Source organism: Magnolia sinica, chromosome 18, assembly GCF_029962835.1.
Source record: "Magnolia sinica isolate HGM2019 chromosome 18, MsV1, whole genome shotgun sequence".
NCBI classification, from domain to species: Eukaryota; Viridiplantae; Streptophyta; class Magnoliopsida; order Magnoliales; family Magnoliaceae; genus Magnolia; species Magnolia sinica.
In genome coordinates, this window is record NC_080590.1 from 66,790,606 (window position 1) to 66,811,363 (window position 20,758).

Sequence of the window (20,758 nt, forward strand, 5' to 3'; positions counted from 1 at the left end):
TGAGCTATGGATTTGGGAGGAGAGCCCCACCTAGACGTGGCCCCACTGTTAGAGGTGGTGGACGGTTTAGATGAAACACACATCAAGGTGTGGCCCACTAAATGGGTGATGGACGGTGATGGGTCCCATGGACCCCACCGTCACTCACATCACTGTTAACCATCCCCTGTCAGTCCGCACTTCACTCTACACACGTCCAGCATCCCTGGACGCTGGATAGTGTGGGTATAGCACACGCATCATGGTGGGTCCCACAGGGACGTGGTCCACTGGATTTGGATGGATCTGGTATTTGTGTTTCTTATCAGCTAGGCCCACCGGATGACCTAGATAAAACGGATGGATGGCACTATTAAAAAAAAACATGATCAAGGCGAGCCACACCGTTTTAGATGGGTGGACAGGTGGATGATATCAAGCATCAAGGTGGGTCACAAGCCACCATACACAAGAGAGAGGGAGAGAGAGATTCAGCGGTGATGGAGGGGCCCTGCCACTATGGGCCCCTCTTACATACAAACATCCATCAAGGTGGGTCCCACATATGTGGACCCTTAAATAAAAAAAGGATGAAAAATAAAATCTAAGATCACCCACCTCTTTCTTCTTACTCCCTTGGCTTCCTTTGCTCCTTAGCTTCGATCCTGACGGAGGAGATGGAGTTTGGATGGTTGAGATGGGAGATGGGGGGGGTAAGAAGCGGGCCACACTTGTAGCTTAGGAGAGATGGGAGAGGCTTGGACGTGGGATTATTTTTGGGTTGCTTGGAATGAGTTGAAAAATGGGAGAGAGAGATGGGTGATGGATGTGTAAGAGACTTTATTGACTTTTGAGGTATTTTGTGTAAGAGGGGTATAGGGTGTGTAAGAAACTTTTGACTTTAGGGGTTGCTTGGGGAAGGGTGAGAGGTGATGTGTACTTGAGATATACTTGACATGATGGGATTGATTGATTGATGGATTGATATGACAATTCGTAGAGATTCTCTCAGAATTTGCACGCGCGGCATTTTCCTCACACCGAACGCTGGCCCACATCTCCTAGCCAGAGTATCAAATCGGCGCGCGAGTCACGGCATCGGAACAGTGGCAACGGTGCAGTCGCTAGGGTATAAGTCTTGAGTTGAGTCGATTCAGGTTGACGACATGTGACGCAGGGTCACATGTAAATACCAGTTAAGGGTCGAAGGTTGCCGAAATTCGACCGGGAAGATCGCGGAAGTATATGGGATGGTACGATCTAGGATACGGGGCTTACAAGAACCCTGTATCTGAGTAACAAATACTTTAAGGGGAGTGCATTCCCTTTATAAATCCATTGCACATCCATATTACATAGTTCTCTAGTGAGCATGCGTTTTTCTGATTCTGAGGGTTTTTCAGCTAAAGTATGAATGGGAATACCCTCATCATTAACAGGAATGTCCATAAGGCCAACAATTAGATGACGATCTACATCAAATGGACCTTCTCTAGCATCAATTTTAAATGATAAGTTCTCACTAAAAAAATAAGAAATGCATGCAAACATGGATTAAGCTATGGATTGGTATGCAGGCCCACCCCAATGTCAGATGTTATCCCATCCTACAGATTGGAGTAGAGGTAGGATACCAAAATGAGCAATATGGTTAAGATCAACAGGACGTTCAACAATGACTTTGCGCATACGCAAATCCCATACATCGGAGGGATCATTTTCGGGTGACCGAAGATGGCGTTAAGTGATAGAAGTTGATCTAGAAGATGATAGACCATAAAAAGTTTTCTTTTTCCTCCTAGCATCCATTTATAATACAAGACTCAAAGAAACAAATAGATACAAAAGATTTGAAGTGAGGTTTTGATAGATCAGATTTTTCAAAAGAAAACCCCAAAATAAAAATGAAAGATCAAATAGATTACTCCAAGAGTGAAAATGAAGTAATATTAACTAGAATCTACAAGAAAAATGCATAAAACCCACTAACCTTGAAGAACAATGAAGGTGGTACGACTAGTCGGGCATCGGCTTGTTGGAGAGAAAAGTGGAAATGAAGAAGAAAAGGTTTTCCCCAATTTTAAAAGATCTACCTAGTTTTACGACGGGTCGTGGATGTGCTCGATCGGTCGTGACACGACCAGTTGAGTACACACACGACTGGTCATGTACCGACAAAAATAAGTATTTTTCATAAAAATTTAAAATTTAAGCCATTAAATTATCATATGTATATATATATACACACACACACACATTATGATACAAGTATGCAAGAATATTCAATTTTAATTGCACATACCAAGATCAAATTTCAATTTACTAAACCTGCTTTTGTCGAGCAGTTTAGTGAAAATGTCAGCAAGTTGAGTTTCGGCCGGAATGTATTTCAAAGATATTATTTTATCTTCCACTAATTCACGAATGTAATGATACCTAATGTCATTGTGCTTGGTACGTGAATGCTGGATTAGATTTTTAGAAATATTTATTACACTGGAATTATCACAATATAAGACCATAGAATCTTGTGCTATTCTGTAATCACTTAACATACATTTCATCCAAACAAGCTAAGTACATGCATTTCCAACTGCAATGTATTTAGCCTCAGCAGTTGAGAGTGATACGGAACTTTGCTTCTTACTAAACCAAGAGACTAAACAATTTTCAATATAAAAACAACCACCATTGGTTGATTTCCTATCATCGATATTCCCAGCCCAATCAGCATCAGTGTACCCAGTCAACTGAACACTAGTATTATATGGATACCAAAGACCCAAATTTACAGAACTTGCGACATATCGAATAATCCACTTAACCGCAGTTAGATGTGACTCTTTAGGGTTAGACTGATATCTAGCGCAAATACCAACACTTAAAGCAATATCAGGTCTACTAGCAGTTAAATAAAGTAAACTACCAATCATACTTCTAAACAATTTAGGATCCACATCTTTACCTATAGAGTCCTTTGAGAGTCTTAGAGTTGTAATCATAAGAGTATCAAAATTCTTACCATTCTCAAATCCGAACTTGTTAATCAAGTCCAAGGCGTACTTAGTTTGAGAAATAAAAATACCATCAGGTTGTTGTTTTACTTGCAACCCTAGGAAATAATTTAATTCCCCAACCATGCTCATTTCGAACTTAGATTTTATTAAATCTGCAAACTCAACAGTCATGTTAGTACATGTTGATCCATAAATAATATCATTAACATAGATCTGAACCATTAAGATATCATCGTTATGTTTCTTAACAAAGAGCGTCTTATCGACACTACCCATTTGAAAATTATGACTTAGTAAAAACTTAGTCAATTTTTCGTACCATGCCCTGGGAGCTTGTTTTAGAGCATATAGAGCTTTTTTACGACGATATGCATGATCAGTAAACTTAGGGTCTTCAAACCTTGTAAGTTGTTCAACATATACTTCATCATGTAAATCGTCATTCAAAAAGGCACTCTTTACATCCATTTGATAAATTTTAAACTTTCTAAAGCATGCAATGGATATAAAAAGTCTGATTGATTAAAGGCGAGCAACTGGGGCAATGGTTTCATCGTAATCAATCCCTTCTATTTGAGTGTACCCTTGTACAACTAGTCTTGCCTTGTTTCGAATAATATTCCCAAGTTCATCAGACTTATTTTTGAAAATCCATTTTGTTCCAATAATATGTTTATCTATAGGTCTAGGAACAAGGTACCAGACATCATTTCGAACAAACTGATTAAGTTCTTCCTGCATAGCTACTATCCAGTTTTCGTCAGAAAGAGCTTCTTTTACGTTTACTGGTTCAATCTAGGATGTAAAACACACGTAGTTACATATGTCTTCTAATTGTCTATGAGTGCGCACACCAGTGAGAGGGTTTCCAAGAAATTGAGTGGTTGGATGATCTTTGACAGTCCTTAATTCAGAATTATTTTGACTTGATGAAGTATCTGGTTTGTTAATCAAAAGAACTTCATCATTATCTGAACTAGGGGCAGGTGTATTCAAGTGATCATCAATGACCATATTAATGGACTCTTGAATCACACCGGTCTTGTTGTTCAGAACACGATATGCACGACTGTTTAAAGAATATCCTAAAAAGATCCCATCATCACTTTTTGTGTCAAACTTTTCCAGATTTTCACGGTGACGCAAAATATAGCACTTGTTGCAAAAAACTCGAGATAGTAGGCTTCTTATCAAACCAAAGTTCATAAGCAGTTTTATTATTATATTTACATGTATAAACTCGATTGATAATATATCAAGCAGTATTTACGGCTTCAGCATAAAGATTTCTAGGGAGCTTCATACTATTCAACATTACATTTTCCATTTCTTGAAGCACTCTATTTTTTCTCTTCACAATTCCATTTTGTTGTGGTGTTTTGGGTGCAGAGAATTCATGTGATATTCCCTGATCGCTATAGAATTTCTCAAAATTGCTATTCTTGAACTCAGATCCATGATCACTATGGATCTTACAAACTTGAGAACCTTTTTCAGTTTGGATCCGTTTGAGAATCCTTTTTACTTCATCAAGGGTTTCTGATTTATCCCTTAAAAAGGCTACCCAAGTGAATCTGGTAAAATCATCCACGATTACCAGTATGCATTTTTTTTCACCTCGACTCTCCATCGTGGTAGGTCCTATAAGGTTTATATAGAGAAGCTCGAGTGGTCTGGATGTAGCATTGGAGTTCACCTTTTTGTGAGAGTTCCTTGTTTACTTGCCATACTGGCATTCACCACATATTTTGTCTACTTTTTGTAATTTAGGTAGACTTCTTATTAGTTCTCTCTTGCTCAATCTGTATAAATTACGGTAGTGTACATGTCTAAGGCGTTTATGCCATAATTCTGTTTCATCAGTATGGACTATGTAGCATGATTGATTAGATGAGCTACCATTGCTTACAATATAGCAGTTTTCAGAAGTCCTGTGACTAGTTTATATTACAAAACCCCTTTTGTTTAAGATTTCATAACCTTTATTAGAAAATTTCACGCTATGATTGTTATCACATATTTGAGATATGCTTAATAGGTTATGTTTTAGCCCCTCAATATATAAAACATTCCTAAATAAGGGGAGGTTATAGAGTTGAACCGTACCTTGTCCAATAATCTTGCAGTTACTACTATCACCAAATGTGACTGACCCATTAGTCATATCTTTAAGATCGGTGAATAAAGCCTTGTCGCCTGTCATATGCTTGGAGCACCCACTATCAAGGTACCACTTTGAATGGCTTATAGCTTTGAAAGCAGTGTGGGCAACCAAGCAAGTAACTTTAGGAATCCATTTCATAACTGTTTTGGGTTTAGGAGTATAGTTGGTCTTTTTCTGTCTGTTGTTGTAAGAATGACCTACTGAGTTAGATTTTAAGAGCTCCTTAAGCAAATCAACTATTTTTCAACTAAAGGGTTTTGGTTTTGAGTTTTATAGTTGACATAATTGCTTTTAGGTTTTTGAAAAGTTTTAGAATTTTTAGAAAAACTTTGATTAATACTTTTCCCTTTTGAGTTAGAGGTTTCTCCTTTCACAAACTTAGGAGGAGAATTCTTCTGTTTAGATGATATATTCTTATCATAGCCCAACCCAGATCTGTCGCCACATTTTCTAGATCTAAATAGAAGTTTTTCAAACTTTAGTTCTCCTTGGGCATACCTCCATTTATCCTTTAAACTCAAAAGTGAAGAGTTTTCAAGCTTAAGTTTATCATTTTCAGATTTAAGTTTTTCAATTAGGGAGGTTTTAAATTCTAAATCACTTTTAGTCTTTTCAAAACAATATGAAATATGAGATTTTTCTAAAATAAGAGACTCAAAATTTTCTTTAAGTTTTAAAAACTTTTCTTTTTGAAGTTTTAGTTTTACGGCAATTTTACAACTTTCCTTGTATAGGGCATTATAAGCATCTTGTAGATCTTCTTCATTTTCATGATCACTATTCAGATTTTCTTCACTAGTTGAATCATCATGATTTGAAAAAGTGAACTTGGCTAGAGTCGTAAGGGCTTTAATTTCATTGCCCGACTTAGTTCCAGAATCTTCTGATTCAGAATAGGCTTTAGTGCCAGAAGATTCATCCTAAGTAGCCAACATTCCTTTCTTTTTAGATTTGTCCTTTTTAGGACATTTGTTTGCTAAATGCCCATATTCTTGGCAGTTGTAACATTGACTATCTTTCAAAGATTTCCAAGTTTTAGATTTAGGTTTAGATCTTTTCTTATCATTTGATTTTTGAAAATCAACCCTCTTCTTACTTTTGAAAATCTTGTGAAACTTTTTCGCTAAAAGAGCCATATCGTCTTCAGAATTTTCTAAATTAGAATTTTCTTGAGAAATATATTTAGAAGATTTAAGAGCGATAGATTTACCTTTAGGAGCTTTAAAGTTTAACTCATAGGTTTGTAAAAAACCAACTAGTTCTTCTACCCTCATATTGTCCGTATCACGAAGTTCCTAAATCGCGGTTACCTTAGAGTTGAACCGTTCAAGAAGTGAGCGTAGTATCTTTGCACACACTTTACTTTCTGGGATTTTATCGCTAAGACCCCACATAGAGTTTACAATGTCATTCAATCTTGTATAAAAGTCCATAAATATTTCATTTTCTTCCATATGAATTTCCTCAAATTTGGTTGTGAGGAGTTGGACTTTAGATTTCTTGACAATTGAAGTGCCCTCGTGTGTCATTTCTAAAATATCCCAAGTTTACTTTGCAATATCACAGGATATAATTCTTTTGAACTCATCCGGTGATAGTGCGCAAGTGATTGCAATTAGTGCTTTTGCATTGGCACTACTCTCATTTTTTGAAATAGTGGTCCATGAGAAATACGGTGTTACTCTCATCGATTTTGAACCATCGATACCAGTCACTTCAGTGGTAGGTGGGATCCATTCAGTCACTGTAGCTTGTCACACACTCTCATCCATTGATTTGAGGAAAATCCTCATCCTGGCTTTCCAATAGGCATAGTTGGAGCCATCAAATGGTGGAGGCCTAATGACTGAAAGGCTATCAAAATTTGACATCTTATATATATCTTAGATCGTTAGCTTAGGAAATGAATCCAAGAATAAAGAATTAAAAATGAGCTATTAGGCTCTGATATCACTTGAAACGGCCTAGCTATATGTCCTAAGAGGGGGGACTATACCAAGTTAAAATAATAACAACGGAGTAAAAAAGTATGATAGCCAAATAAAGGAAATCAATTCACAATGCTGAAATAAAAGGCAGCCTTAATAATCAAGTATTGAGACATTGATATAAATGTTGTTCTAAGGACAACCTTACACCATAAAAACCAAGGGTTTATGGCAGGACAACCTTATTTCTAGAACATTCTTTGTATTAAAAACTCAAACTGAAAAGGAAATAAAAGAAATAGCAAGAAATAAATTGTAAACTATTACAACATTCCCACAGTGCTAGAAATGTAAATATTACAACATTCACATCCACACATACATCCCCCAAATCTGAATGATAAAAGATATAGAAATTAAACAAACATTCAAATCACATGACACAAGAAATTATAGTGGTTCGCCTGTGTGTACACCAACTGTTAAACAATAGCCACATAACTACTCCACTCCTAATATCCTCACACAGGGGATATCAGCATTCACTATCAAAATAGGTTTCACAGGTTCACCTAAAACCTTCACAATTGTGTCTTGTAAATGGGCTTACACAATTTAAAAATCCCTCTTTCTGAGTTTTCTGGCTTTCCTCAGATAACCAGTACAATGAGATTTTTCCGGCGAATCCCAAAAGAAACCAAAAAGAATGTAAATTACAATAATGTAAAATACCTAGATTTCTCCTTTTCTTTGAAGCAGCCCGGAAGAACCAATCGGAGTAGAAGTTCGAATATAGAAGTTCAATGTCCAATACTCACTTTAAAATGGTTCTAGGTTCTAATTGATTTTAAATTAAACCAGTTGGGCTTAGCTTTATTTGATTTTGATTCCAAGAAGACGGAATACAAAAATTCCTCTTTCTAATCAGATTGGAATGTAGAAACAAAATCAAATGCATAAGCTAATAAAAAGAGAATATTAAATATGCCCAAAGTAGCTTAAAATGAACACAAACTTATCTCAGAGTGAAGCCTTGAATTTTCTTGAATTGAATTATCAATCTCTGAAATTTTGCTCTATTTATAGATGCAAAAACCTCATCTACGACTGGTCTTGAAAACACTTCGACTGGTCGTAGAACCAATGACATTTTGAAAATTTGAGCGCTATCTGAAAAAACTGTTCTACGACTAGTCTTAGGATGTCCACGACTGGTCTTAGACCATCCACGACCGGTCGTAGCAAACCCAGGACTAGTCGTAGGAAACCAGGATTGGTTGGTGTAGTTCGAGTCGTAAAACCAGGACTGGTTGTGGGACGAGTCGTGCACTGTTCACACGACCGGTCGAGCAGGTCTCAGGACAGGTCATAACACAACCAAAAAATTCTAAAAAATTGCAACAACTTAGGACTGGTCATGAAATTTATTGGACTGGTCGAACCAGTGCTAGGACTAGTCAAACAAGGTCTAGGACTAGTCTTAGAACAGACCAAAATTATATAAAAAGATTCAACTTAAATTATGTATACAAAATGGCCTACCCTAAAGTCAAACTAATGTCTATCATACCTGGGACATGAAGTATGAATATTGAAACTTCATTCAATCGGAAGATGGTTGACCTTTGAACCTTATGAAGCTTAAGATCTTTACTTGATATAGCTTGATCCTGAGATCTTCTAAAGCTTGGATATGTCTTCTTAGGTTGTACTTCATTTTGAGTTAAACATCTTCTTTAGACTTGAACAAGTACTCTTCTTATCGATGTAGTTTTGAATATTGAAGCTTACAGAAGAGGACCAAGTACATGACCTTGCATTTCTTGAAGTAGATCACCGTACTTGACTTGAAGCATTGATTCAGAGTCTTGAATATTCATATAACAATAAACTACACAAGACACATATAGAAGTTTTGACACAACAGAATTTGACAACCAAAGGAGCATGAGACCATAACACTTACATATATAAGGCCCATATGATGAGGCCCGATGTGTTGTATATGAAGCCCATGTGATGTGGCCCATAGTGATGTGTATGAGGTCCATTGTGATGTATTTGAGGCTCAGACATGAGGCCCATGAGTGAGGACCAATGGGATGTCTATGAGGCCCTTGTGTGTGGCCCAATATGATGTATTTGTGGCCCAATGATGAGGCCCAAAGCTATATATTTATGACCCATTTGATGAGGCCCGATGTGATGTTTATATGGCCCGTGTGAGAGGCCCACTGTTTTATGTGAGGCCCACCTACTGTATATGAGGCCCGTGTTTGAGGTCTGATGTCATTGTGATGGATATGAGGCCCATAAGTGAGGCCCATCATGATGTGTATTAGGCCCTTGAGTGAGGCCCATTGTGATGTATATTAGGCCCTTGTGTGAGGCTATGGGCCCACTATATGTTTGGCTCTATGTGGGCCACTCCTTAGAAGCAATGTTGGTTAAATGTCCACATTGTGACCTTCTCTTAGGCCTTGTTAAGCCCATTCTCATCCTTCTATAAGTGGGTTGATCTTAATTATTGGGCCCCATAGGAAAGTTCAGTTTATTGCGCGATAGAGAAGGTAAGGAAGCCCACTTATTATACTTAGACTCAGCTATGCCCTCGATGGGGGATATTGTGACACTCCATCACTTTTGCATACATGGGTGGGCACACGTGGGCGGACACTGATGTGGGTGGGGCCTAAGGGGCCTGAGTGAACTACTAATAATTGGCAGGCTACTATGCTGGTAGGCTAATGTGCACACAGTGAAGGTAAAAATTTATCTCACATCGCAAGCATTGTCCGATGTTGTGGTGGCTATAAGTTGGATTCCTTCCTTAACTGTCGTAACGCGTTTTAAATCAGTGAACTTCGGCAAAGCAGTCTATACCACCCCCTTGCTATAGGCAGAAAATATGCAGTATCAGGTTTGTTGTATCCACTATTTAGAGCCTATCTTGATATTTGGAGTAGATCTGCCATCCTTCTGTGGACCCCATCATTCGTATGCATGTTGTAAGGGATGATTGATTAAAGCATATGTCATTGGTCTGAGATGTTTATAGGACTCCTTGTGAGATGGAGTTGCCCCCACATGATCGCGCGATATGCACAGGTTTGATGTGTGGCCTAGATATGACTGATGGTATTCGTGGACTTGTCAGGATTTGCATATTGCATTGCATCCTCAATATATGATATTTGGTTTACTATATCTCCGCATTGCATAGCTGATCTATATTGCTTCCTCAGTATATGATATTGACTTATTATATTTTGCATCGCATAGCCTGGATAAGGTTGATGGTATTTATGGACTTACCAGCATGTTTCCGCATTGCTCTGATATTGCATACTTGGAACTTACCTTGAGCACACACTTTCACCACCCTCTAAGCTTTCTATAAGCTTATGTATGATAGATGCGTGCAGGTGGCGTTAGGTCACAGCAGTGTTGAGCTTGGAGCGTGCAGCTGTCTTCTGGAGCCTTGATTTTCGATATATGTATTTCTCTTTCAGCACCGTATTCAACTGCTTATATTAGCAGATATATGATGATGATGTCGCCTTTGTGATTTGAGTAAACTTGTGGTTATGCTTCTTGTGAGATAAATGTACATTGAAAAAATCCTCCTTGTAGGATCCCAGGATTGGAACCTGGTGTATGGGCAAAAAGTGTAGCTATTTAGGAGCTTCATATGTACCCACCCCATATCCACATCAGACATAAACTATTATAATTACGTAGTACCCACAAATGGGCATACTAATCTAGTTTGGATAGAATGAGTATCAGCATTATGTGAAAGAGTATCTTCATTGTTATCATTCTACTATGACTTGTACTCAATATTGTCGATTTGTGGAGTGGTAGTACTATATCTAACCCCATCAAGATGAAGATGATGATTTTGAGCCATCGTGCAACTCTATGTGGGTCTGAGCCACAACTGATGAAATTTCATCAAACTTACACAATATAATCTAATTTTCTTCAAATCCAAAATGAAATCCTAATCCCAAATTCTACTGAATACAATCATATACAATTTCTTGAATCAAACAACTAACTTAAGAAAGTTAGATCATACTTAGCATATGACGACATGTGTTGATGCAATGCCAATTATTGTCCTCCAAATTAGGAGGTCTCTCCTCGATCTATCCCAGCACCGGAGAGATTTAGATAGCTTAAAGAATTTTCTATAATAGGTGTCAAGGAATCCCACAACCATCTATAAGGATGGACCACATAGATGGATAAGATGATGAAAAAACTAATTTGTTCTCTCTACAAAATTTTCTCTTTTCTCTGATTCACACATCCCAAGGGGAAAGGTGTCTAGGGCTTCTGTCACTACTCCTCTGGGATATGATTAAATAAAATAGAGAGGAAGCCAGGCTTTCAGGGGAATACCAGTATAGTATTTTGCCACCCTATGCATAACTTTATAACATGTTATGAGGAAAATGCATCGATCCACCTCATCTATGTATATACTCATGATATAATTCCTCCACCATCATGATCATATCTCATGTCAATCAGAAGTGGATCATCATATCTGGGCCATCAAATTATCGTCAAGTGCGATCTAATAAGCAATTTTAACAGTTAAAACAAAATTTCAATGGTTAAAACCTTTGAAAATTGATTAAAATAATCAGTGTTAGGCCCAACGGAAAAATACTTGATGAGTTCCTAATTTATCCAGATCAAATCAATAAATATGTTCCTAGGCAAATCAGTGGATCCTTTGTTAGACCGTGAAAGAATCAACGGTTCTTAAGGGATGTACTCATATACATCCACTTTATTGGCCCCTGCAAGGATCTCGTAAGAAGAGCCAAAGCCAACCAATCAATATCATAACCTTATACATCCTTAGGTCTAAGAATTAATCATCTTTCATGCATCATCAAGTCCTGATCTCACAATCACAGTCCAGACAAATGGGCCCCCAAACTGTTGACTTGATATCGATCCACCAATGTAAGTGACCAAAGGTCCGAATATGGATCCTTTGCTCATGGTATACTCACACTCCTATGTAGGGTAAGGTTAAGGCATAAAATGAGACCAAGTCGGTTCCCGATGGTGGAGACTGTCCATCATGGCCCAAGCCAATCCCCTCACATAAAATGATCATACATCTCATGAACTAATGTTCACATATGTATCCCATGCACTTATGATGGTCATGGTCTAATAAGGTACTGAGATCCATGGACCATGACCCTCCCAGGTCAATGATCGTCATATCCAATCTCAATTTCTCAAGGACTATTAGAGAAATCACTCCTCAACAAACCCATAATGAGGATTCAAGGAAACATTTTATATTAAGGATTAATGAGATGTCTACCAAGGACTTGTGATCATCATGATCTATAGCTGAGATCACCCTAATTTGATCCACATGGTTAATAGATTAGAGCTCATATTAGTTTTCCAAAGCATTGGCTCCAACAACAACCACAAATATTATTCACAGATATATTTGTAGGTTTTTTTTTCTTTTTCTTTTTTTACTTCTGCTTCTACTTTTTATTATATTGTTTGTATTTCCATACATGTCATCTTACATTCATGAATTATATGAATTTACTTTAAACATGTACCAGTTCAATCAGGCAATACATAAATTAGATTCCTATACAAAGAAAACATATCATTTGTATTTTTGTGATGTTTTGATTTTTAAGTATGCATTAATATCTTTTTTAATAATTATTAAAGTTTCATTGAAAAATTTGGCCAATATTCTAGTATTTCCCAAAAATAATAACACATTACACATGCAATAAGGGATAGATTTTTATATCCCAAAGGTGCAATACATCCATCCATACCATATGGAAAACATTGATTGTTGAGGTCAAAATCTGGATCACCCTCTGCCGAGCACTTAGAGCTTGGAGACAACCCTAGTCCTGTACAGAATGGTAAGCAAAGGAGACCCTAGCTCAAGCAGGGGACCCTCCGATGCCTAAGTTAAGCTAGGGAATCTGGGTCTTAGTAGTGTAAAGTAGATAGGGTGCAAGATATTGCATACCTGTTCCTATAGACATGTCTTTTATTTATACCTTTTACCTGGGATGGGTGTGTCCGTAATACTCGGCGCGATCCTAGCCACTAACCACAACCTACGGTTATGTCGACATGGGTAGTGGTATGGCGAACATGTAGACGTGGGTGGTTATACAATTGTGTCATTAATCGTCTGATAATGAGACGCCACATCGGTTGCCCCACTCATCTGATCTGCTTTGAGGCAACGATGACCTCACGCCTCGGAATTGTCCGAGGCAATGACAACCTCATGCCTCGGAATCGATATCAAAGTGAACAAGAACTGGCTAAGTTCCTCTTCCAGCTACTACGTCATCCTCGATACTCCGAAAACACTCTCAGTTCTCGGAGTTGGGACCTCAGATTTTCCCATAACATTGATCATCACATACTTTGTAGAAAAGACATATTACTTCTTTATAGATGGCAGGGCTCATCTATGCTGAATGCTTATATTTGAATTAGTGATCAACATTCAATAAACCACACCAATCAGATGATCCTAACCATCAACCAGAATTTTTTATTCGCATGAACACTGTTGATGCAAAAAACTAGTGAACCTTCCTTCTGATCTACCGCCTACACAAGGATGAAACAAAGGAGACCCTAGCTAGAGCCGGGGACCCTCCGATGCTAAAGTCAGTGACTGGACAGTGTATGAATGGTTTTTCGAAGGGTTTTCTACATACCTTTGATCTTAGAAATGTCCTCCTTTTATAGGAGTGAGAGGTTTTGCCGTGCGGGTATTCTTTCCCCAATCTTAGGAGATCCGATTTGATTACAATCTGCTTACAGATACTTCCCGATCCCAAGATTTTCGGGGTCAAAAATCCTTTCACAAGATTTTTAGAACGGTATTCATCCTTACATTGTCTCTTCCTTACTCGGCTCGGCCTTGCCCGACTCTAGTAATAGATGAGTCTCGGCTGGCTGCAAGGACAGGGCTTTTCATCTTCTATCAGATGAAACAGAGTCGGCTCGTAACTGATACTCCTTCTTATTCCGATAACCAATACTACACCTGACTCAATATGAGTATGTTTTATGATCGATTAGGCGATTTCTAGCCTTGGGACCTTAGCCGATCCCCTTTAAATGTTTGTTGGCTTGTTAGCCGAGTCAACTTAATGCGTCTTATATATTTTGCCTATGGCTCTTAACTCTTTTAGTCTCGGTCGGGATTCATTTCCTGTAATCCAAGCTAAGTCTCGCCTTCAGGCTTTACTGTCTTGCCTCAATCAGACCCGTTACTTCGGATCCTCGGGCTGTGTTGGTAGAGTTGGTCCATTCTATAACCGGACCTCCGGGCTTGTCGAATTTTTCTCCAACAGTAAGCCCCCTACTCCTTGTGTTATCTATATCGACACTAAGGAGTAATGAGTTTTAAGTCGGTGTGCCCTAGAGACTGAGGTTATGATGGAGCATTTAATACTTCTTGTGTCTTTCTTAACGTACGTCGGTTCGTTGCTCGAGGTCGCATGAGCGGACAGCCGTCAGAGCATTTTGTCCGCTTATGAGCATCGGACATGTGGCGAGGGCATTACTTGGGTCAGTCAGTGTGCACCACGTGTCGGACAAGGGAGTCAAAATAGGCGTCGATTCAACTCCTCCTTAAATGCCTCTGCCACATGGCAGGGTTATAAAAGGAGGAGAGGGACGCCTTTTCCCCATTTTTGCACCTGCTCTTTCTTCTCCTATTTTCTCTTCTTCGACGCTGTCATTTTCTCCGCCATTTCCATTCTTCCTTCCCTTTTAGCTTCTCCGTCTGTCTGGTTTTTCACCTCTCTGGTGAGTTTTTCTCCCTCCCTTTCCTTTTCAGTCTTAATGGCAATGCACCCTTCAAGCCCCTTGGAGGGGATTTTCGATGTGAGGACGAAGCGAGACATCTCTGGAATGTCTCGGAATCGCCTTCATTGTTGACGGAGATGGCGATCGGCGCCAATGAAGCTTTTCAATTTTCTGAAAGAGTCTCTAGAACTTCAGTGGAGCGTCCTGCTTCGGCAGGCCCTTCTGGCGACGTGTCACTGTCGACTGCCCTTAGGAGACCTAATCCTCCTGGGATGACTTAGAGGAAGAGGATGAGGAATTTGAGGAAACCATTGAGTCGGTTCCTCTTAGGAGATCAGCTCAGGTCGCTAAGTCGGCAGACGAGGAAGGGGAGGCTGCCGAGGGAGGGGAGGTTGGAGATGAATAAAGGGGTCCAGTCCCTTCGGTCTTAACTGAGGTGGACTTGGATAGAATTCGTGTCGGGTATAACATTCCCGACCCAGTTATTCTTCGCCTGCCTCTCCCGAGTGAATTACCCGACCATCCTCCTCCTGGGATGGTCACGATTTTCCAAGTTACCATACAATGTGGCTTGCGTCTGCCCCTTCAACCCGTTACTCGGGATTTTCTTTCCCAACTCCAAATTACTCCCGGCCAAATAGTTCCGAATGAGTGGAGGAACTTGTTTGGATGTTCAGTATTGTGGGCTGAGCCAGAACATCCCTCATTGAGCATTGACGAGTTCCTCTATCTGTACCAAGTACGGTCAAACCCTCAACAGCTTGGTTGGTATTTCCTGTGCGCTTGGTGGAACAAGGGTGGTCCTTTGATAATCGACCCTCCCACCTCTAACAAGCACTAGAGAGAGAGGTGGTTCTGGGCATGCGGTTGTTAGGAAACCGCCGAGTCTGGGCTCTTTGAGCCTCGCGTTCTCAGCCATTCTCTGAAGCAGGTGACTCGACATGTCCTTTCTATGTCTTTTCTTGCTTTAATTATTCTGAGTTTGACTGAACACATTTTGCAGATGTCCCCAAGAAGAGGCTGAAGTTAGGGGCCAACGTTCTAGCTTGGATTAAGGAACTGAGGGCGCTAAGTCCAGAGATCGATCTTGGAAGAATCTTCTTCAGCCAGAGTGTCTTCTTCTCTCTGGTCTAGATTCTGCCATGACAGGTATTCTCTATTTGTTCTGACGGTTTCTCTTAGATTTTTCCTAACTCTTTCCCTTGTCTGATACAGATATGGCTGAAGCTCGGCCCCTTTTGAAACCAGCGTCGTGGATGAAGGCTCCTCCGAGGACGGTACTTCTGTCGGCGCCTCGGCCTTCGAAGAAGGCGAAGATGGCTCCAAAGGCTAAGGAGCCATTCGCCCCAACCGCCCCTGCTCCAATCATCCTGACTGTCATCGTACTCTCTGACCCCAAAGAGATGTAAACGCTCTTCCTGCCGAGTCCCAAGTGCTTCTGAGTCAGGACCCGTTGCAGAGTGGGTCTCAGAACTGAGAGAGGAGCGTGGAGGGGAGGGTTCAGGATGGGGGATGGCTCAACAGGAGCCTTCGCCTTTCCAGCAGGTCGTTTCAGGGATGATCCCTTGGGCCATCGCTCATAGGAGTGAGAGAGACTTTGCTAGTCTCTACAATGCCCCTTCGCTACAAACTCTTGGTCATGTGGCGAAGATGCTCCTTGAGGTAATGTTTGTGATCTCTCTTTTTGGTTTGTGATTTCTTGTATTGGTGACTCAGTCTGGCTTCACATTTTCCTTTTGTCGTTGGCCCTTATTTGGTTAAGGCCTGCTCGGATCTGACTGCGGCTCAAAAGCAGGCAGCTGAGGCGGGAGCAAAAGTCGAAGCTACCTTGACTCGGGCTGGAGTTCTGTCAGGCGAACTAGGACTCGCTAGGAAGGCCGCCGTTGATGCCAAAGCCGAATGTGCTTACGTGACTTCACTATAGACAGAGGCTCAAGAAGAGAGTCGACAAATCCGTCAGGCTCATGCCTCTTACGCGGAGAAGCTGGCTCGGACCAAGGCTGAGGATGAGGCGGCTATTCACAGGGCCATCGACGAGGCCAAGGAGTCTAAGGAGGCTAAGGATCAGGCTGTATAGGCCTTTCTCGGATCCCAAGAGTTTGAGGAAGAGAGGGATCGCTTGTATCAGAGTGGATATACAGCTTGTATCGAGGTAATGAAGTAATCTTTTCCCAACCTTGATCTATCAGGATTTGATGATGATGCCGCTAGTCCTGAAGGCCCGGAGGCCAAGGCTGTCGAGTCTGCTGATGCCGAGGCTAGTATCGAGGTCGAGTCCGAGGCAGCTCTTGAGGTTGCTGAGGTTGCTTCAAGTGGTGGTAGCTAAGTCTGAACCACTTCTTAAGTTAGCTCCTGATGAACCTTGGAGCCAAATTTTTGGTACCATCATCAGCTCCATTTTTGGTACTCACACCAACTCTCTAAACCGACCGAGCTCAAGGGCAGGCTTGAGAGTATCCATAGCTAAGGAAGAAGCTTCTGTGTCACAGTCAACCTTTCCTTCTACTTTTAAGCCTTTTACTTTATCAATGTAATGTCGAAACAAGATATAACTCAATATAACAAACATACTAATGAATGAATATAATTGGTTTTCTTTTTCATTTTGATTCAGTTTACATGCTTGTTAATTTTATGTCTTTTTGAACGCTTCGCTAAGCTGACCTAGGGGTAGTAGATTTTTAAATGCTCGGCATTCCATGGATGAGGTGGCAATTGTCTGGTTAGTTCTTCTAATCGATACGTTCCAGGTCGGATGGTGCTCGAGACGACATAGGGTCCTTCCTAGTTGGGTCCCAGTGTGCCCACGCCAACTTCCTTAGTGTTAAGAAATGTTTTTTGGAGAACCATATCCCCGACTCGAAACCGTCTGATCTTGACTCGGGCATTATAAAACTGAGCTACTTGTTACTGCCGAGCCATCATTCGTAGCCGAGCTCTTTCCCTTTGCTCGTCTACAAGATCAAGTCCGAGAGCTAAAAGTTCTTCATTATCCTCTTCATTAAACAAACTTACTCGGGCTGATGGTAACCTGATCTCGACTGGGGTAACAGCTTCTGAGCCATAAGTAAGGGAGAAAGGAGTTTCTCCTATAGCGGTTCGAACCGTGGTTCGGTATGCCCACAGTACCTTCGGGAGTTCTTCAGCCCATGCTCCTTTGGCTCGGTCGACCTTGGTTCAGAGATGTTGTTTGATGATTTTATTGACCACCTCAACCTATCCGTTCATATGAGGATGATGGGGCAATGAGTATACGTTTCTGATTCTGAGATTATCACACATCTCTCGAAAGCTCCTGTTATCGAACTGCTTTTCGTTGTCAGTAATAATAATCCGGGGTATCCCGAACTAATAGATAATATTTTTCCATACAAAGTCCGTGATCTTCTGTTTGGTTATCTTCGCCAAAGGCTCTACCTCGGCCGACTTTATGCAGTAGTCTACTGCTACAACAACGAACTTGGTCTGGCCTTTTCCCATGGGGAGTGGTCTGATAATATCGATTCCCAACTGTGCGAAGGGCCAAGGATCGGTCATTGGAGTCAGCTCCTCCGGGGGTTGCCTCGGAGTGGCTGTGAACCATTGACACTTGTCGCATCTTTGGACGAGCTTACGAGAGTCGTGTTGGATGGTCGTCCAATAGTATCCTTGACGTAAAACCTTGTGTGCGAGTGCTCGCCCTCCCAAGTGATTTCTACAGATCTCTTCGAAGATTTCCCTTAGTACATAGTTGGCTTCATAGGGATTTAGGCATCATAATAAAGGAGCGTAGAAACCCTTTTTATATAGCATCCCGTTAAGAATGGTGTAGTAGGAAGCTCGGATCTTTAATCGTCGAGCCTCGGTGCGATCTTCGGGCAACTCTCCATTGTCGAGATATCGAACGACCGGGTCAAGCCAAGTAGGTTCTGAATCAATTGTATGTACGGTCAAGCTAACTGGTTCATTGATACTTGGCTTAGCGACATACTCGATTGGAGCGAACCTGGGTATGTCATCTTCGTCGGCTGAGGCAAGTTCTGTTAATAGATCAGCTTTGGCATTTTCTGTCCAAGAGATTCGAGTGACGACACAAAGCTGAAAGCTGCCAATAAATTCTTTGGCTTTCTCCATGTATGCTTTTAGTAGCTCTTTACATGTTTGATATACACCGTTAACTTGATTGACGATCAATTGTGAATCGCTGAAAACGTTAAGATAAGTAACATCGAAACTGGCTGCGAGTCGAAGGCCGAGTAATAAAGATTCATATTCCGCTGTATTGTTCAAGGCTTGAAATCCAAGTCTTAAGGCATACTGCATGTAGGTTTGATCGGGAGTTTTCAAGACTACTTGTACCCTACTTGCCTTAGAGTTGGAGGAACCATCGACATACAGCTTACAGGGGATTGGGTCGGGTGAGGACTCGGGAGAAGCGGTCATCGATTCTTCAGTAGGCTCGGTATTCCGAGGCATTAAATCTGCTTTTGGTGTTACTTCAGCAATGAAGTCGGCCACGGCTTGCCCCTTGATTGCTACTCTCGATTTGAATTGTATGTCCAATTCACTGAGTTCGATCGCCCACTTCGTAAGTCGTCCAGAAGCTTCTAGTTTCTTTAGAATCTGACGCAGTGGAAGGTCGGTCATAACGACAATGGTATGAGCCTGAAAGTATGGCCACAGTCACCGTGAGGAAACTACTAAGACTAAGGCCACTTTTTCCACAAGTGGGTATCTCGACTCTGCCGGTAATAATGCTTTACTGATGTAATAAACCAGCAGCTGCTTTCCTTCATGCTCTCGTATCAGAGCGAAGCTAGCAGCTGCCTCGGACACCACGAGATACAACAGAGAGCTTCCCCCGGTTTGGGTTTCGATAAGAGAGGCGGAGATCTGAGATAAGACTTCAATTGCTAGAACGCTGCTTCGCACTCGTCCGTCTAATCCACCATTTGACGTCCCTTCAGTTGTTAAAAGAATGAGAGGCATTTATCGGTAGCTAGGGAGAGGAAGCGATTGAGTGCGGCTACTCGTCCGGTCAACCTTTGTATGTCTTTAATCATCCTTGGAGACTCCATGTCGAGCAATGCCTTGATCTTTTCTAGATTTGCTTCGATCCCTCGCTGGCTAACTAGGAATCCGAGGAACTTTCCCAAGCTCACGCCGAAGGCACACTTACTCGGGTTCAACTTTATTTGGAACTTGCGCAAGATTAAGAACATTTCTTCTAAGTCGGCTATATGATCGGCCGCATGTATACTCTTGATGAGCATATCGTCAATGTAAACTTCTATGGTTCAGCCGATTTGCCGATCAAATATTTTGTTCACTAATCTTTGATAAGTCGCTCCAGCATTTTTCAAACCAAACGGCATCACTCGGTAACAATAAAGACCTTTGTCAGTGACAAAGGTGGTTTAGATTTATCAGATTGATGCATTATAATTTAATTATACCCTGAATAGGCATCCATAAAACTAAGAAGTTCGTGCCCCACGGTGCTGTCAACCAACTGATCGATCCTCGGAAGAAGAAAGTTGTCCTTTGGACAGGCTTTGTTTAGGACGGTATAATCAATACAGACTCGCTACTTCCCATTGGCTTTCATCACAAGCATGACATTAGCTATCCATTTTGAGTAGTATATCTCTTTTATGAATTTAGCCTTGAGGAGCTTGCTGACCTCTTCTTTAATTATAGCATACCTTTCGGGGCCGAGCGGGCGTCGCTTCTGTCGGATCGACCGATAGGTCGGATCGATGTTCATTTGGTGAGTTATCACCGAAGGATCGATCCCTGGCATATCCTCATGACTCCATGCAAATATATCGGCG